At 40.2% G+C, this 21900-nt stretch overlaps 1 protein-coding gene and 1 long non-coding RNA gene across 2 annotated transcripts in view; both read left to right on the top strand.

Annotated features, from left to right (window-relative positions):
* LOC110513573 (NLR family CARD domain-containing protein 3-like) overlaps positions 1–21900 on the top strand; it is a 291508-nt gene that overhangs the window by 12186 nt on the left and 257422 nt on the right. The gene's annotated exons all lie outside the window — the stretch shown is intronic.
* Positions 4332–5293, top strand: LOC110518377. The gene is made up of 2 exons (XR_005042093.1): positions 4332–4525; positions 4649–5293. It is a non-coding gene; the product is annotated as an uncharacterized LOC110518377 (long non-coding RNA).

Here is a 21900-nt window from a genome sequence, read left to right as displayed (position 1 = left end):
ACACTGGACGCACACACACTCACACTGGACACACACACACACAAACAAACTGAACACACACACACATATACACCTGCTGGACACACACACTGGTTACACACACACACACTGGACTCACACACACACACACACACACACACACACACTGGACTCACAGACACACACTGGACACACACACACACACAAACACACTGGACACACACACACACACACACACACTGGACACACACATACACCTGCTGGACACACACACTGGTTACACACACACACACACACACTGGACTCACATACACACACTGGACTCACAGACGCACACTGGACTCACAGACACACACTGGACACACAAACACACACACACACACACACTGGACAAACACACACTGGACAAATACACACACACACAAACACAGTGGACACACACACACACACACACACACACACACTGGACAAACACACACTAGACAAATACACACACACACTAGACAAACACACACACACACACTGGACACACACACACACACATACACACATTGGACTCACAGACACACACTGGACACACACACACACACACACACACTGGACAAACTCACACTGGACAAATACACACACACACACAAACACAGTGGACACACACACACAGAGGACACACACACACACACTGGACACACACACAGGACACACACACACACACACACATACAAACTGGACACACACATACACACACACACTGGACTCACAGACACACACTGGGCACACACACACACACACACACACACACACACACACACACACACACACACACACTGGACTCACAGACACACACTGGACACACACACACACACACTGGACACACACACACACACACACAGGACAAATACACACACACACACTAGACAAACACACACACAAACACAGTGGACACACACACACACACACACAGGACAAACATATACACACTGGACACACACACACACACACACATACACACATTGGACTCACAGACACACACTGGACACACACACACACACACACACTGGACAAACTCACACTGGACAAATACACACACAAACACAGTGGACACACACACACAGAGGACACACACACACACACTGGACACACACACTGGACACACACACACACACACACATACACACTGGACACACACATACACACACACACTGGACTCACAGACACACACTGGGCACACACACACACACACACACACTGGACTCACAGACACACACAGGACACACACACACACACTGGACACACACACACACACACAGGACAAATACACACACACACTAGACAAACACACACACACACACACACAGTGGACACACACACACACACACACAGGACAAACATATACACACTGGACACACACACACACACACACACACACATACACACACTGGACTCACAGACACACACTGGACTCACAGACACACACTGGACACACACACACTGGACACACACACACTGGACGCACACACACACAAACAAACTGAACACACACACACATATACACCTGCTGGACACACACACTGGTTACACACACACGCACTGGACTCACACACACACACACACACACACACACTGGACTCACAGACACACACTGGACACACACACACACACACAAACACACTGGACACACACACACACACACACACACACTGGACACACACATACACCTGCTGGACACACACACTGGTTACACACACACACACACACACTGGACTCACATACACACACTGGACTCACAGACGCACACTGGACTCACAGACACACACTGGACACACACACAAACACACACAAACTGGACAAACACACACTGGACAAATACACACACACACAAACACAGTGGACACACACACACACACACACACACACACACTGGACAAACACACACTAGACAAATACACACACACACACTAGACAAACACACACACACACACTGGACACACACACACACACATACACACATTGGACTCACAGACACACACTGGACACACACACACACACACACACTGGACAAACTCACACTGGACAAATACACACACAAACACAGTGGACACACACACACAGAGGACACACACACACACACTGGACACACACACAGGACACACACACACACACACACATACACACTGGACACACACATACACACACACACTGGACTCACAGACACACACTGGGCACACACACACACACACACACACACACTGGACTCACAGACACACACAGGACACACACACACACACTGGACACACACACACACACACAGGACAAATACACACACACACTAGACAAACACACACACAAACACAGTGGACACACACACACACACACACAGGACAAACATATACACACTGGACACACACACACACACACACACACACACATACACACACTGGACTCACAGACACACACTGGACTCACAGACACACACTGGACACACACACACTGGACACACACACACTGGACACACACACACACACTGGTCACACACACACTCTGGACAGACACACACACACACACACTGGACTCACAGACACACACTGGACACACACTGGACACACACACACACACACACACACAGTGGACAAACATATACACACAGGACACACACACACACTGGACACAAACACACTGGACACACACACTCTGGACACACACACTCTGGACACACACACTCTGGACACACACACACATGCGCGTCTTTCTATAGTTGTGAGGACCTCTTATAATAACACTGTTAAAATACAATGTGATCATGTGTTGACTTTTATGTTGAAAAACTAATTATACAATTATATATAATTATATCTGGACATACGCTCCATAGTTGTATAATTATATCTGGACATACTCTCCATAGTTGTATAATTATATCTGGACATACTCTCCATAGTTGTATAATTATATCTGGACATACGCTCCATAGTTATATAATTATATATGGACATACTCTCCATAGTTGTATAATTATATCTGGACATACTCTCCATAGTTGTATAATTATATATGGACATACTCTCCATAGTTGTATAATTATATATGGACATACGCTCCATAGTTGTATAATTATATCTGGACATACTCTCCATAGTTGTATAATTATATATAATTATATCTGGACATACGCTCCATAGTTGTATAATTATATCTGGACATACACTCCATAGTTGTATAATTATATCTGGACATACTCTCCATAGTTGTATAATTATATATAATTATATCTGGACATACGCTCCATAGTTGTATAATTATATCTGGACATACACTCCATAGTTGTATAATTATATCTGGACATACTCTCCATAGTTGTATAATTATATATGGACATACGCTCCATAGTTGTATAATTATATATGGACATACACTCCATAGTTGTATAATTATATATGGACATACACTCCATAGTTGTATAATTATATATGGACATACACTCCATAGTTGTATAATTATATATGGACATACACTCCATAGTTGTATAATTTTATATGGACATACACTCCATAGTTGTACAAGTATACAAGGATATATTGTACTTTTCATAATAAAACAGACTTGAAACAAGAAAAGGCTGTTAATTGTGAAAACAGTTTGTTTATTGATTTAACGTTTCCTCTGTCAGGTTGATGTTAACCTGCGACTGGTTGAAACAAGAAAAGGCTGTTAATTGTGAAAACAGTTTGTTTATTGATTTAACGTTTCCTCTGTCAGGTTGATGTTAACCTGCGACTGGTTGAAACATGAAACAAATATGAAATTAAATACAAAACAATTAAATATGTGGAATAGAATTAAACAAATTGTACAATTAGTACAACAGAGTGTTGTAATGCAGGGTTACCATAGCAACAGAGTGTTGTAATGCAGGGTCACTATAGCAACATAGTGTTGTAATGCAGGGTCACTATAGCAACATAGTGTTGTAATGCAGGGTCACTATAGCAACAGAGTTCTCTCTGCTCTCTCTCTGTTCTCATCCATCAAATGTCTGTGATCTCACACTGGACCTAAACACAGTAAACAGACACCTCTCTCTGTCTGAGGAGAACAGAAAGGTGACATGGAGGAGAGAGAAGCAGCCGTATCCTGATCACCCAGAGAGATTTGAGGTCTGTTCTGCTCTGACAACAGTTACTCTGCATGTCACAATAATAATCCCACTACCATAGATGCCCCTCCAGCCAACACAGAGTAGGAGTGTATCTGGACTGGCCAGCGTGAACTCTGTCCTTCTATAGAGCCTCCTCTGACACACTGACCCACCTGATCACATTCACCTCCACATTCACTGAGCCCCTCTATCCAGGGTTTAGGGTTTGGGATGATGATGGTGATTCAGTGTCTCTCTGTCAGTGACACACACACTGGACACAACAACTAAAGCTCTAAACTAACTTTTTATTGACAGATGCCTCATTTAATGTTCTGGATTTTGATGAAAGGAAATCCCATAAAGCCTACTGGCCAGGACTTTGTTATGGCATCTTCTGATTGGGTGTCTCAGGTCAGGACTTTGTTATGACATCTTCTGATTGGGTGTCTCAGGTCAGGACTTTGTTATGACATCTTCTGATTGGGTGTCTCAAGTCAGGACTTTGTTACGGCATCTTCTGATTGGGTGTCTTAGGTCAGGACTTTGTTATGACATCTTCTGATTGGGTGTCTCAGGTCAGGACTTTGTTATGACATCTTCTGATTGGGTGTCTCAGGTCAGGACTTTGTTACGGCATCTTCTGATTGGGTGTCTCAGGTCAGGACTTTGTTATGACATCTTCTGATTGGGTGTCTCAGGTCAGGTCTGAGCCATGATCAGAATGTGTCTGTCTATTTCCAGCCTTGCCATTTCTACCTGTCCTGATCTAGTGTTTGACCCCTGACCTCCACACAACGTCTCACTGTCCATGTCTGCTTTTAGCTCCCACCTCTACTTCACTGTGTTATAATGGACCTTATGCTTGTTATGTCACTTCTGTAACCAGGTATCAAACATACTGACCTTTCTGACCCTGTCCCATGGCCCTACTTCACTGTGTTATAATGGACCTTATGCTTGTTATGTCACCTCTGTAACAAGGTATCAAACATACTGACCTTTCTGACCCTGTCCCATGGCCCTACTTTCTAGAACTGAACATTTAAATCCTCTAAGTTTTGTTTAGTCTCCATTTATTAATTTATTGATGTATTGTTGTATATTGGGGTTGTGCCACAGAGCATCATGGGGGTTTGTATGTGTTGAGATTATCACGTTCCAGATAAATGGTTGAACTGATTCCTGTCTCCCGTCTCATCATTATTGAATTGTTATACAGACGTGGTTATGAAACCCACAAAACATAACAAAATATTGGCGATGAGTCTAAACCTACAGGAACTATTCTGTCTGGAAGAAGTTGGTTTTTACAATTGTTTAAAACTGTTATTTTCTGTGGTTCAGTCTAGGTTAATGTTAACACAGTGATTTACTAGCAGAGGCAAGTGCAGAGTTGAGCTAGCTAAGAGAGAGATTTAACATTGTCATGGAAAAGGACCCGAGACGTATGCCAGATCTGGAGAACAACTTGATTACCTCTCTAGGGTATGTGGGCCTAATGTCCCACCTGACCAACATCCAGTGAAAGTGCAGGGCGCCAAATTCAAACAACAGAAATCTCATAATTAAAATTCCTCAACCATACAAGTATTATACGCCATTTTAAAGCTAAACTTGTTGTTAATCCCAACACAGTGTCCGATTTCAAAAAGGCTTTACGACGAAAGCACACCATGCGATTATGTTAGGTCTGCACCTACTCACAAAAAAACACAGCCATTTTTCCAGACAAAGAGAGGAGTCACAAAAAGCAGAAATAGAGATAAAATGAATCACTAACCTTTGATGATCTTCATCAGATGACACTCATAGGTCTTCATGTTACACAATACATGTATGTTTTGTTCGATAAGGTGCATATTTATATCCAAAAATCTCAGTTTACATTGGCGCTTTACGCTCAGTAATGTTTTGCTTCCAAAACATCCAGTGATTTTTCAGAGAGCCACATCAATTTACAGAAATATTCATCATAAACTTTAATATAAGATACAAGTGTTATGAGAATTATACTTCTCTTTAATGCAACCGCTGTGTCAGATTTTTTTTTTTACTTACGGAAAAAGCAAACCATACAATAATCTGAGACGGCGCTCAGATATAAACAGCATTTCTCCTCCATGTTGGAGTCAACAGAAATACAAAATTACATCATAAATATTCCAGGCAGTTTACTCTGGGCACGCTTTTCATCCGGAGGTGAAAATACTGCCCCCTACCCCAAATAAGTTAAAAAAGGAGGAATATATATTGATTAAAGGAAGGGACATTTATTCAACTGTGAAGACGAACTTTGGAAATAAAAACTGCTAAATGAGCGAACTTGAGGAGGAAACGTCAATGAGTGAAGTGAATGAAGATCATGTGACTGAGGAAAATATTGATGTGGTTGAGGACAATATTGAAGTGAGTGACAATCATGAGCCTATTGAGAAATGAAAAATGTCTGGAATTGTTGGAAACATTGGACAGTTTGATGAAAGTATTGAACAGTGGACCTCATATACAGAAAGGTTTGAATATTTTGTTATTGTAAATTACATTGATGATGACAACACTGTGCCTACATGTTTTAGTGTAATGGGGCCAAAGACATGAAATTTACTAGGCAGCCTGTTACATCCAGACAGAACAGGTAATAAGACGTATGGGGATGTTGTGAAGATACTTAAAGGACATTGTTCAGCAGAACCACTAGTTAATGCTGAAAGGTTCAGGTTCCACAGGACACATCAGGAAGAGGGAGAATCAGTACCAATGTTTGCTGCTACATTAAAGAAACTATCAGAACACTGTGAGTTGAATGGTGTTCTAAATGACATCATAAGAGACAGACTAGAATGTGGGCTACGGAGTGAAGATACACCAAAGAGACTGTTGACTGAAAGTCATCTGACCTTGGTGAAGGACATTGAAATCACTGTGTCCATGGAACTAGCTGCTGAAGAGGCTCAACCAGTTGAGTTCATCAGGAACTTAGTGGGTTCATCTAACAATCCTAATCACCAGCTGATACATTATAATCTCATGAAACAGGGTTCACCTTCCACCTAGAAAACATAATTTAATGAAAACCATAACCTCTCCTCTGTGTGATCTATGTAATCAAGGTGCCTTGGGCTCCTTTAATCATATGTACTGGGAGTGACCAGGGGACATGTTTTGGAAAGCGGTTCCCTCTGTCTTATCTGCTGTAGTGGATGTCATCACACCTTGTTCCCCCAAACTGTTATCACTTAATGATCATTCACCACTATCATTACAGAAAATACCTTTCATGTCAGGTTTGACAGCAGCTAAAAAGATGTTGGAACTAAGATGTCTACAACCTCATTGGATCAGCACTTGATACACTGTTAGGATTCATGGGTCTACAACCTCATTGGATCAGCACTTTATACACTGTTAGGATCCATGGGTCTACCACCACACCTCATTGGATCAGCACTTTATACACTGTTTTAATATATCTATCTGCTACTTCTTGATAGTCAGACTACTTCCCATTTACAGATAGACTACTCAGGTTAAAACTTTATTTAGGTATGTTTTTTGAATGAATGGCTATCCTATTTGTACGGAACAAGCGTCCTAATTCCCCAATGCGTACTATATCTCTCCTTAATAACCTTCCGGCTTGCAAAACCAGGATTTATTAAGCTCTAGTTTATGTATGGTAGTGCACCTTACCACGAGTCTCTCCCGTTTCTTCCTTCCTATCGATTTTGGTTAAAACACAAAGTAGAAACCCAGTGTATTTGTTCAGAATATTCAAGCACCTATCATTGATTAAATCCAAATTCCTTTAGAACATTCAATCAAAAATATCCCAAATAATTCCTCCCAAATTCGAGAATAAAGGCTACTGACCTGCCGCCGACTGGGAAAAGCACTGTTCGTTGGATCTAGTCACCTTCCCTGTCGGTCTGGGGTGTACACCGGCTTGGTCTTTACCCTCAATTCAGAGGCCAGGTCTTAAATAACGGGACCAGACCCGCTCGTGCACGATTTTTCCGGCGTACGACCTCCAGATGGCAGGGACAGATATTTAGATCCAGGTTCGAAGGACCAAATGTTGCAGGAATTATATTCCTCTGTTTTAATACCCAATTAAAATTAAACACTCTGTCAATTCATAAGGATTTGTATGACCCTTATTTGTATAAAATGGACAGAGCCCAGTCTCAAAGTCAAACAGCAGATTTTATTCACGATAGTACTGCTCCTTACACATTTTACCACAGGTTATACACTTAAAATGAGGTCATTAGTTTCAGTACCAACCCGTGCCATCTCCGTTCTAGTACTAAGGCTGTATGGGTCTCACATCGTCTCACCCTATTAAAATACGACCAAGCCAAGGACATGCTTGTGAAGATAAGCATTCTAGCCAGACTGGCGATATAGTTCATTCATTTCTACCAAGAACAGACAGTCATTGTTCTAATTCTTGATTATATTTACACACATTATATTCAGCACTAGGATTAAAAAGAAAATTCATACATATACAGTAACAAAATAGTATTCTGATTAGTACATATACAGTAACATAATAGTATTCTGATTAGTACATATACAGTAACATAATAGTATTCTGATTAGTACATATACAGTAACATAATAGTATTCTGATTAGTACATATACAGTAACATAATAGTATTCTGATTAGTACATATACAGTAACATAATAGTATTCTGATTAGTACATATACAGTAACATAATAGTATTCTGATTAGTACATATACAGTAACATAATAGTATTCTGATTAGTACATATACAGTAACATAATAGTATTCTGATTAGTACATATACAGTAACATAATAGTATTCTGATTAGTACAGATACAGTAACATAATAGTATTCTGATTAGTACACATACAGTAACATAATAGTATTCTGATTAGTACATATACAGTAACATAATAGTATTCTGATTAGTACATATACAGTAACATAATAGTATTCTGATTAGTACATATACAGTATTATAATAGTATTCTGATTAGTACATATACAGTAACATAATAGTATTCTGATTAGTACATATACAGTATCATAATAGTATTCTGATTAGTACACATACAGTAACATAATAGTATTCTGATTAGTACATATACAGTAACATAATAGTATTCTGAATAGTACATATACAGTAACATAATAGTATTCTGATTAGTACAGACACAGTAACATAATAGTATTCTGATTAGTACACATACAGTAACATAATAGTATTCTGATTAGTACATATACAGTAACATAATAGTATTCTGATTAGTACATATACAGTAACATAATAGTATTCTGATTAGTACATATACAGTAACATAATAGTATTCTGATTAGTACATATACAGTAACATTATAGTATTCTGATTAGTACATATACAGTAACATAATAGTATTCTGATTAGTGCATATACAGTAACATAATAGTATTCTGATTAGTACATATACAGTAACATAATAGTATTCTGATTAGTACATATACAGTAACATAATAGTATTCTGATTAGTACATATACAGTAACATAATAGTATTCTGATTAGTCAGTCCTGATTGAAATGTATACATAATTAGTCATTATTGATAAAAATTCCCTTAACATATCCACCCTATGATTAAATATTATACATCCAATCACACATGTAGTTATATTACAATATTAAAAAGCATGCTACTATTTTTATTAGAAATATTTATTGTCATCAAAACATCACCTAAACATAACCCACTACTTGCATTCACACAGACTGTTTTTAGGACAACATCAGAATCATAACTCTTCTTATCAGGATTTTCGTTACAATCTTCATAAAAAAAACAGTATAATAATGAAACAAGATACAACCTAACCTCCCTAAACATAAAAAATGGTCTCATCAAATATAAATTCCCCGCAAATGAAGGATCCAGATTCGTCCACTTGTTCTGTAGACATGCATTCAGCACTCCACGGGTCAGAACTTGGAATCGGCTCGTACCTCACCATCTGTTGTGTCATCGATTTCTCCAGAGTCCTGGAAATAAGGCCTCGTACACAGGGAATTAGACAACAGCCACATAAAACTAAAACAGTTACACAGATGAAGGTAACCCATAATACAGTGATCATAACATTTTTCCATTTGCCAAACATACTATCAAACCAATTAGTCAGATAAGTATACACCCCAGAGTTTTCTGCCAAACCGTGAGCCAGGGTGGTCAAACCAGCTGAGACTTCGGTCACTGATTCGTCCGGAGCTGTGTCATTTGGGATGTAAGTACAACACATGGTCCCGAAAATCATGCATACCCTTTTCAGCCAATAACATATCTAATGCAATTCAATTCTGCCAAGCCATCAGGCTGGTTGTTTCAGTCTGTTCTGCCAAACCTTTAATAGCATCTTTCTTTATCTCTGGTACAATTGGTAAAACGCTGTTGATTATAATACATATAATTAATCCAGTCCACGTTCTTATTGACAGTAGACCACCCGGAAATGCTTAACCTGTCTACGATACTGGTTCCCAATTGGGGATCAACCCTCCCACGTTCAGCTAAAACGGTGGCGCATGGAACGCAAAAATATTCTTAAAAATATTTAACCTCCACACATTAACAAGTCCAATAGCTCAAATGAAAGATAAACACCTTGTTCATCTAGCCAGCAAGTCAGATTTCTAAAATGTTTTACGGCGAAAACATAGCACATATATATGTAAAACCACCACCAGACACAGCTCATTTCAATAGCCAAAACATGCAATCAACAAACGCAGGATTAAAAAATAAATCGCTCACTAACCTTTTGAAAATCTTCATCAGATGACAGTAATATGACATATTACACAGTACATATTTTTTTTTTTCAATAATATGCCATTTATATCCATAAATGTCCATTTACAGTGAGTTCACCTTCAGAAATTACTCAAAAATGCCCGCAGGAAATCTATGTAGCGCGGCAAGATAACGTAAATAGACATCATAAACTTTGACTAAATATACATGTTCTACATATAGTTAGAAAGATACACTGCTTCTTTATGCAACCGCTGTGTTAGATTTATTTTTAACGTTACAGAAATCGCACACTATTCCATATGCTGAGACAGCGCTCAGTTCCAAGCTACATTTCCACGTAATGTTGGAGTCAACAGAAACACAGATTTAAGCATAAATATTCCCTTACCTTCGATGGTCTTCGTTCAGAATGTTCTGGAAGGCTTCATACTTACCCAATACATCGTTTGGTTTCAAGTCTTGCGTCTTTGTATTAGCTACTGCTAATAACATCAGCTGAAATGCACCCAAAACGTCCTCTGGTCCGGAAAAGTTGCGCATCAAAACTTCAAAATTACACATTATATGTCGACTAAACAGGTCAAACTAAGTGCAGAAGCAAGCTTTATGATGTTTTAGACACGCAAAACAAACTTCAATTCAATCGGCCATCGTCTGCCCTTCTCTTGAGTGCTGGAACAAAGGAATGGCTGGGACCAATTCCCGCCCATACGCACAGCCTATTCTCTCGTGGCACGCACTAATTTCACTCCCATAGGGTCAATTCTCGCGGGATTTGAACAATTCAAAGCTCTAATGAAAGAGGACATCTAGCGGAAGAGATAGAAAGTGTCCCCAGATCCATAAGTGGTTGGGAAGGGTGGGGGCGATGACATCAAAGTTGCTCCAACTTTCATGACCACAAAACTAGTTTGGAAGAATGCATGCCCTGTGAGTTCTGCTATACTTACAGACATAATTCCAACGGTTTTAGAAGCTTTAGAGTGTTTGCTATCCAATAATAATTATTATATGCATATATTAGCAATTTTTGACATATTTTTTTTCCAGTTTACTAGGGGTACCCAATCTCTCCAAAGGGGGCGTATGTCTGCCATATCCTTAACAGGTTTTAACTCTAATCCTCCTAGGATCTGATATCTTGCTTTCAACTCATCTGGCACCCCCCGTGGAAACCCCAATGTTATCAATGTATACCCTGACATCATTTCCCAAGAGTACTGTACCGGGCCAAACGGTAATAATCTCCTCCGGTCACTGTAAAGGGAGGAACCTGTGGATATAAATAGTGCAAATCAATGCAACTGTCATTATCTGGCATTCCTGCTTTCGTGAACAGCTTTACCATACTGGACTAACCTCCTCTACCCGGAACCGTACTAGGGTGTCGACCAAAAACTGGTCATATCCATCATACCACAACCCTAGATCCTCTTTCATTACTGTTTAAAGGGTTAGGTGTATCTTTATGCAATACATCCCTCTCTCCTGATTACAATCAAAAACTCTCACCTTCACTATACTCCACCTCCTTCCATACTGGTGAGTGGATTCATATAGCCCTCTCTCTCCATATGAGCTATGACCTGTGTCCATGATCAATATGGGGACCTGCACCGATATATAACATAATGTCTCAGAGTCCTAGGCTGCCATGTATTTAGGGACCCCATTTGGTCTACATAAAACTCCATTGAGAGATCCTTCCCAACCTCTACTCTAACTTCCTGTCTACCCAGATCTAGGGATCTCTTATGCTTGTTTTGGAACAAAATCCTCATAGTCTAAATGGGTCAAATTACCACTCTCCGCATACTCAGGTAGGACGTGCTGTATCAGGAATATGGCACCCACGATAAGACAGCTCAGACGAACAGCTTCCATGTGAAGCACCACCCTCTCCCCGAGAACACATCACTAGCAAGAGCCAGACACACCTTCACTTCTATGAACAAAAACAGGGGTGAAAAGACAGGAAGGATTTTCTTCATTCGAGCGATGGCCCCCGGAATTCTGCTAATTCCAGTTCTCCTCTCAAACACTGTTTATTGTTCGACAGTGTCACTGTGTCTTACCCTCCCGCCGTGTGATATGAATCCGGGTAGCTCTTTCAGCTAGCTGTCACCAGGAGTCCTTGGTATGGTCCCCCCAACAAGCCTCTGGGACTGGATTGAGTGACTTCACCTGTAGTTCACCTGTAATGCATAAAATCCTGGACATACAGGCTTGGTTAACAAACAGTTTCTAATATGTTTTATCTGATTATATCTTTAACTTCTAGGCCTATTTGTTAGCTAAACATTTGTTTATTTTTTTTATTGTTAGTTTATTATCCAATGGGCCACTAACTTACCCATCCCCCTTTTGATACCTGGCTCTGCCCAGGTAACAACCTTATCTACCCTAAATAATGACTTAGGTAGGATTAGTAAATTATCCTTATATTCTTACATTATCATGTATGTCCAATTCTCCCTTGGGCATCCATTCATATCAATCCTGTATCAATTATCTGGCAAATGTCTTATCTAGTTTGATAAGTATTTGTGCTAAGCGTCTCACTGTTTGACTTTATCTAAAATCATTGATTTTAGAAAAAACATGTCTATAAGTGGCAATCTCTAAAGTCCTTACATTTCCTTAATCAATCTGTCTTAATCCTTACAATAATTCTAAATCATCACAGATGTCATATATTCCTGTTAAATTTAGTAATATTTAAAAAACTCCTAATAGTCAAACAGAGCCAAAACAAATCCTAACCATATCAAAGTCCTTCCCACACTAATAAGCTCTTTCCTTCAGAGATCCTTAGTATTCTATCTGACAATAACATGAATTTAATATATGTTGCATAGTGTGTGGAATACCTTATCTACAGTAATTTATCACCCCTAAGAACTGAAACTTATTTTTCTATGTAATTTCTTGCCCTATTGGCTTAATACGGTGTCCTGTCCAAACCTCAAAGGACCATGTTTTATCTCCCCCTATTTATTCTCAATGATAAATAGGATTCTTTTCTGTTGTAATACCAAATCAATAATAGCCAATTCGAAAACTTCACTGCTAATATTGTAAAACAGAATCCTGAAACACTTTCTCATCAAACTCCATTATAATTAATTTACCTTAAAACTAGTAACCCAAATGAACACAAATTCATTATACAAATGGCTCTCCCCTGAGGCTGATCAGACCCCAAAAGATAGCCATGATAAGGTCAATAGGTCATACCACCCTTTTATAGTCATGTTCCAAACTACATTAGACATATTAAAGAACCCTTTATCCTTAAAATCAAAAAAATTACAATTACAATCACAACACGCCTAACTAGCATTCACTATGCTACTTCGATTCAGAAACTCAAAAGTGAACTATAAACTAAACCTACTGATAATTCCCCTTTACCTCAAATCATTAATCATAAGTTTTAAACAACGTCTATGTATATGTTTACTTAAATGAACATGCTACCCTTAGATACAATTAACCTGATAACATTATTATCCAATGCTACCCTTAGATACAATTAACCCGCTAACATTATTATCCAATGTATTACTTTTTCCCTCTGCCGCAAATGTCTTACATTTCTCAGTGTAAGAAATCCGTAATTTAATCCCAGATATTTAATAAAAATGTAAACGCATTCTCCCATGGCTCCTTCAACTTACATATTTTAGATAACTTCCATCCGTCCCGGAATAAGGAATCCTACTTAAACACACCAGAATACAATGTTTAATTAAGTTAAATAGTTTAGTCCATAATGTTGCTTGATCAGTGGTTATGCTATTAGCAGGACAAAATGAGTCTACATGAAAAGTGGAATAATGGTTAAAGCCTCTTAAGTATCGGCCCCTTTTCGCCTAAAATGACATACCCAAATCTAACTGCCTGTAGCTCAGGCCCTGAAGCAACGATATGCATATTATTGGTAAGAAAACACTTTGAAGTTTGTGGAAATGTGAAAGGAATATAGGAGAATATAACACATTAGATCAACTGTTTAAAAAAAAAAAAATGTTGTACCATCATCTGTGAAATGCAAGAGAGAGTTCATGATGTATTATTCCAGCCCAGGTGTAATTTTGATGTTGGCAACTAGATGGCAGAAGTGTATGTTCAAAGTTTCAGACTGATCCAATGAACCATTGCATTTCTGTTTCAAATTTTGTATCAAGACTGCCCAAATGTGCCTAATTGACAACAATTTTGGACCCCCTTGTGGCCCCCTTAAATGTGGAGTATGAAATAATTATTACGATATGACAACAATAACATCTAACGTAACTGGCCCCTCTAACAGTACAACTGGCCCCAGCTTGGCCCCCCCAGTTGAAACGGTCTAGAACCACCAGTGAAGAATATGTGAATAAACATTTGAACGTATCTGTTTTTCTGTTCAGGAAAAAATGGTCATGTCTATAAAACAACAATCTAAAATAGTCAATGGGTGATGAACATGTTTTATTTGAATACATTAAACATTAACATACGACACAAAGGAGGTATTCGTCATAACTGGACCAGTTTGCCCCATTCTGTGTATTATTCACTAATATATAAATAAAAGGTGGGAAACCAAGGTCAATCTAGCCCAGTCTTCTGCTATGCAAATCATTACAGAGTTTAAGACTAAAGTATATGGAATGGAATGGGCAATTCATTAACGCATATATTTGTACACTGCATGTTTTGCATTAGATATATTAGACATCAGCAAACAACAAGAAAGGGAATTACATGTTTATAATGTTTATAATGTAGCACAGTTTTGTCCAGGCAATTCTGTTATCTAGCATTATCAGGGTTGGGTGAATGAGCCCCTTTACATACATCTCATTCTCAACTAGAAAGAGTGTTTTGCCAGAGAACAGCACTAGCACTGTCCCTAGAACTGTCTTTAGCAATGTCCCTAGAACTGCCCCTAGCACTGTCCCTAGAACTGCCCCTAGCACTGTCCCTAGAACTGTCCCTCGCACTCTCCCTAGAACTGCCCCTAGCACTGTCCCTAGAACTGTCTTTAGCACTGTCCCTAGAACTGCCCCTAGCACTGTCCCTAGAACTGTCCCTAGCACTGTCCCTAGAACTGTCCCTAGAACTGTCCCTAGCACTGTCCCTAGCACTGTCCCTAGAACTGTCCCTAGAACTGTCCCTAGAACTGTCCGTAGCACTGTCCCTAGCACTGTCCCTAGAACTGTCCCTAGAACTGTCCCTAGAACTATCCCTATAACTGTCCGTAGAACTGTCCCTAGCACTGTCCCTAGAACTGCCCCTAGCACTACCCCTAGCACTGTCCCTAGAACTGTCCCTAGAACTGTCCCTAGCACTGTCCCTAGCACTGTCCCTAGAACTGTCCCTAGAACTGTCCGTAGCACTGTCCCTAGCACTGTCCCTATAACTGTCCGTAGAACTGTCCCTAGCACTGTCCCTAGAACTGCCCCTAGCACTGTCCCTAGCACTGTCCCTAGAACTGCCCCTAGCACTGTCCCTAGAACTGTCCCTAGAACTGTCCCTAGAACTGCCCCTAGCACTGTCCCTAGAACTGCCCCTAGCACTGTCACTAGCACTGTCCCTAGAACTGTCCCTAGCACTGTCCCTATATCGCACTGTCACTAGCACTATCCCTATATAGCACTGTCACTAGCACTGTCCCTATATAGCGCTGTCACTAGCACTATCCCTATATAGCACTGTCACTAGCACTGTCCCTATATAGCGCTGTCACTAGCACTGTAACTATATAGCACTGTCCCTGGCACTTTCCCTATATAGCACTGTCACTAGCACTGTAACTATATAGCACTGTCACTAGCACTGTCCCTATTTAGCACTGTCACTAGCACTGTAACTATATAGCACTGTCACTAGCACTGTAACTATATAGCACTGTCACTAGCACTGTAACTATATAGCACTGTCCCCATATAGCACTGTAACTATATAGCACTGTCACTGGCACTGTCCCTATATAGCACTGTCCCTATATAGCACTGTCACTAGCACTGTCCCTATATAGCACTGTCCGTCCCTATATAGCACTATCCCTATATAGCACTGTCACTAGCACTGTCCCTATATAGCGCTGTCACTAGCACTGTAACTATATAGCACTGTCCCTGGCACTTTCCCTATATAGCACTGTCACTAGCACTGTAACTATATAGCACTGTCACTAGCACTGTCCCTATTTAGCACTGTCACTAGCACTGTAACTATATAGCACTGTCACTAGCACTGTAACTATATAGCACTGTCACTAGCACTGTAACTATATAGCACTGTCCCCATATAGCACTGTAACTATATAGCACTGTCACTAGCACTGTAACTATATAGCACTGTCACTAGCACTGTAACTATATAGCACTGTCCCCATATAGCACTGTAACTATATAGCACTGTCACTGGCACTGTCCCTATATAGCACTGTCCCTATATAGCACTGTCACTAGCACTGTCCCTATATAGCACTGTCCGTCCCTATATAGCACTGTCCCTATATAGCACTGTCCCTATATATCACTGTCACTAGCACTGTAACTATATAGCACTGTCACTAGCACTGTAACTCTATAGCACTGTCACTAGCACTGTAACTATATAGCACTGTAACTCTATAGCATTGTCACTAGCACTGTAACTATATAGCACTGTCACTAGCACTGTCCCTATACTGCACTGTCACGAGCACTGTCCCCATATAGCACTGTCCCTATATAGCACTGTCCCTATATAGCACTGTCACTAGCACTGTAACTATATAGCACTGTCACTAGCACTGTAACTATATAGCACTGTAGCTATATAGCACTGTCACTAGCACTGTAACTATATAGCACTGTCACTAGCACTGTCCCTATACAGCACTGTCACGAGCACTGTCCCCATATAGCACTGTCCCTATATCGCACTGTCCCTATATAGCACTGTCACTAGCACTGTAACTATATAGCACTGTCACTAGCACTGTAACTATATAGCATTGTCACTAACACTGTCACCATATAGCACTGTCAAGAGCACTGTCCCCATATAGCACTGTCACGAGCACTGTCCCCCTATAGCACTGTCACGAGCACTGTCCCCATATAGCACTGTCACTAGCACTGTCCCCATATAGCACTGTCACTAGCACTGTCCCTATATAGCACTGTCCCAATATAGCACTGTCCTCATATAGCACTGTCCCCATATAGCACTGTCCCCATATAGCACTGTCCCCATATAGCACTGTCCCCATATAGCACTGTCCCCATATAGCACTTTCCCCATATAGCACTGTCCCTATATAGCACTGTCCCCATATAGCACTGTCACTAGCACTGTCCCTATATAGAGTTCTTTATGGCATTGACTACTTCTTCTGCTTCCTCTAGTGTTAAAAACTCACCCTGGAGAAAAGGTCTGATACCCTCACATGCATGGAGTCTCTCCTTTAATACTCCCTCTTCAACTTGGAGGGTGCGGTCAGCTGGCAGATGGAATGCCAGGGTCACATTGTCCCACATGAAATACTCAAAACCACGTCCAAGTTCTTCTGTTTCAACTGTTCCACTCTCTCTGTTGATGATCAGCTTCTTTGTATGGGTTTCACATATTGCTTCTGCACGCCAGACAATTTGACCATCTTTATAAATGCATATTGCCTTATCATTCTCATCAGCAAGAAGTGGGTACTCATCAAACTCTGTCACATCTGGACCGTGGACAACCACAACGTACATGATCTCCTGCTTGTAAACCACAGTTTCATAGACTCTCAGGACAGGCTTCTCTCCCTCACAGATCTGCTCTGTGTACATCTGCATGAGATCCTCCAAGGGGAAGGTAAACTTAAAGTTCCCGTACCGAGATCCCTTTTGGAAGACAGGGGAGGTGGTGAATTCCTTCAGGAATGGATTGTGTCTTTGTTCTTCACCCGTTGTTGGGTCAAAGGAAAGCTGTTCCTTTTCAATGAAGCGATTCTCTGCTGCCTCAATTTCCCCTTCTGTAATGTGAAGAGCCCACCATGTGAAACCCCCTGTTTGCCCTGCTGTAAATCCACTCAGATCCATGATTCCTGTCAGGCCTGTTGGAGTGGTTACATGACAGACTGTGTCCACGTGAAATTCCGCTCTGTCAGCTTTGGGGTACAGTGGAATGTCTTTTGAAATAAGACGTCTACAACTTAGTGGGGTCTCCATTTTCAAGGTTTCTATACTCTGATGCTCCCCGCGGAAAAAGGTCTCCGTTATTCCTCTTTGGTTTTGTCGCTGCATTTTCTTTCTCTGAAAAGATGAAAGTTGACAGTCAGATGAGTCGTGTGTCTCTTTATTTAACTAGATTGTTTGCACAACATCATTATGTTGTTATATTTAAACCCACTTTGACTGACTGGACCTGAATGTTTCTACCACTAACCTCACACCTGTTTTGAAAATATGATTTTTACTGTTCTCCTTCATCTAAGATCAAGCACACTTGACTGTCCTCTATTCAGTTGTCTGTCTCCCTCATGTTGTCTGTCTCCCTCATGTTGTCTGTCTCCCTCATGTTGTCTGTCTCCCTCATGTTGTCTGTCTCCCTCATGTTGTCTGTCTCCCTCATGTTGTCTTTCTCCCTCATGTTGTCTTTCTCCCTCATGTTGTCTGTCTCCCTCATGTTGTCTGTCTCCCTCATGTTGTCTGTCTCCCTCATGTTGTCTGTCTCCAACATGTTGTCTGTCTCCCTCATGTTGTCTGTCTCTCTCATGTTGTCTGTCTCCCTCATGTTGTCTGTCTCCCTCATGTTGTCTGTCTCCCTCATGTTGTCTGTCTCCCTCATGTTGTCTGTCTCCCTCATGTTGTCTGTCTCCCTCATGTTGTCTGTCTCCCTCATGTTGTCTGTCTCCCTCATGTTGTCTGTCTCCCTCATGTTGTCTGTCTCCCTCATGTTGTCTGTCTCCCTCATGTTGTCTGTCTCCCTCATGTTGTCTGTCTCCCTCATGTTGTCTGTCTCCCTCATGTTGTCTGTCTCCCTCATGTTGTCTGTGCCGTGACAAGCCTTAATGCATATTTTCTTCTAAATGCTCAATATGCCAGGTTAATAGAATATTGTTATATTTAAACCCACTTTGACTGACTGGACCTGAATGTTTCTACCACTAACCTCACACCTGTTTTGAAAATATGATTTTTACTGTTCTCCTTCATCTAAGATCATTGCATTGTACATAGTTTTGTTGTTGTGAATACTGTCATTATTATTGGTAGTAAAATTGTGTACTCTATGTTGAGTGTCGTGTTAATCATGTAACAGTAACATTGCAACTTATTAATGGACAATACTTCAGCTGTTTTTAATGATCTGTTACATTAAAGGGGCAATCAATAACAAAGGCGCCACCCTGCCATTCTTTGGGGGTAAACAGCCGAGGGATGGGGTGAGTTATATTCTTCAAGAATCAATGGCTACAATATATATCATTCATTTAAAAGTCCACAAATGCATCATGTACCAATCAGAGATTTCTGCTTTAAATGCCTGGACACATTATGGCATGAAAATCCCTCAAAGAAGAAACCATGTCATTAATCACTAAGTCAAAATACATTTTAGATAACGATGTCAGAAGTAGCATATTTATTGGATTTTAGTTACATATAACCTTCATCAAAGATGATGCCTATATCTATATTTAATACATTAAACTCATTGGCCATTTGTCATCCAATCAAACCATTGCCATTTGAATGCATTAGGCAGCTATTCTATCGTAAATACAGTATCTTATGTATTCTAAATAACCGCCCATTTGGAAAAGGAAAATGCAATAAATATTTACTCTGAGCTGCGCTTCGATCGGTTGGTCGTAGGTGGAAGGCCAGTTTGTCCTTTGAAGAATGTCTGGTGGTAGAACGTATACTTGGTAGAACCGTCGTCGTGTGGTAGAACGGGTCCTTTGTCCGTCCTTTCCCAGCCCACGTTTACAGCTGTGGTTGCTAACGCAACAGCTAGGAGGTATCACTTCTTTAGTGAATAAGAGTTCAAAGTTCACAGCAAGTTGCCATACTTTAAGCTCATGCTATATTCTGGCTGGTATAGTCGAAATTCATCCTTTCGGTGTGTTGATCATCATCTTCATGTTGAAATGAAATGTTAATTTCGGTAGGTTCTTGTCGTTCAACCAGAGCTCACACTGAGGTTGGCTTAGTTCTGTTGTTGATCTTGTCCTTTTCAAGTGGAGACCACCGTCCTCTTCTCCTTGGAACAGGAGGTTACATTTTCATATCAGGGCTTATATAGTAGGAGAGAGAAGGGCGTGTTTCATAGTTTATAACCAATGTCTGTTCACTTGGGCGGGGCCTCTGAGTGAGCAGAGTTTATAACCAATGTCTGTTCACTTGGGCGGGGCCTGTGAGTGAGCAGAGTTTCTCCATGACAAACCGTTCTCTCATTTAAGAAGCTGAAATTACATTTCATCTATTCACAAATAGTTTCATATTTTAACATCACATTCCAAGTTGAATAATATCATAGAGGACATGTATCGACGTGTAACCGTGGCAATAGTAGTAAATTGTGTACTCTATGTTGAGTGTCGTGTTAATCATGTACAATACTTACTTACTTGTAATCACAGTATACACTACCATATCACACTACCATATCAGTATACATTACCATATCAGTACACACTACCATATCAGTACACAATACACTACCATATCACACTACCATATCACACTACCATATCACACTACCATATCAGTATACACTACCATATCACACTACCATATCAGTATACACTACCATATCAGTATACACTACCATATCACACTACCATATCAGTACACACTACCATATCAGTACACACTACCATATCAGTATACACTACCATATCACACTACCATATCAGTATACACTACCATATCAGTATACACTACCATATCACACTACCATATCAGTACACACTACCATATCAGTACACACTACCATATCAGTGTACACTACCAT

The sequence above is a fragment of the Oncorhynchus mykiss genome, unplaced genomic scaffold, assembly GCF_013265735.2.
Source record: "Oncorhynchus mykiss isolate Arlee unplaced genomic scaffold, USDA_OmykA_1.1 un_scaffold_231, whole genome shotgun sequence".
Lineage (NCBI taxonomy): Eukaryota > Metazoa > Chordata > Actinopteri > Salmoniformes > Salmonidae > Oncorhynchus > Oncorhynchus mykiss.
This window is presented reverse-complemented; position numbering and strand designations above follow the sequence as displayed.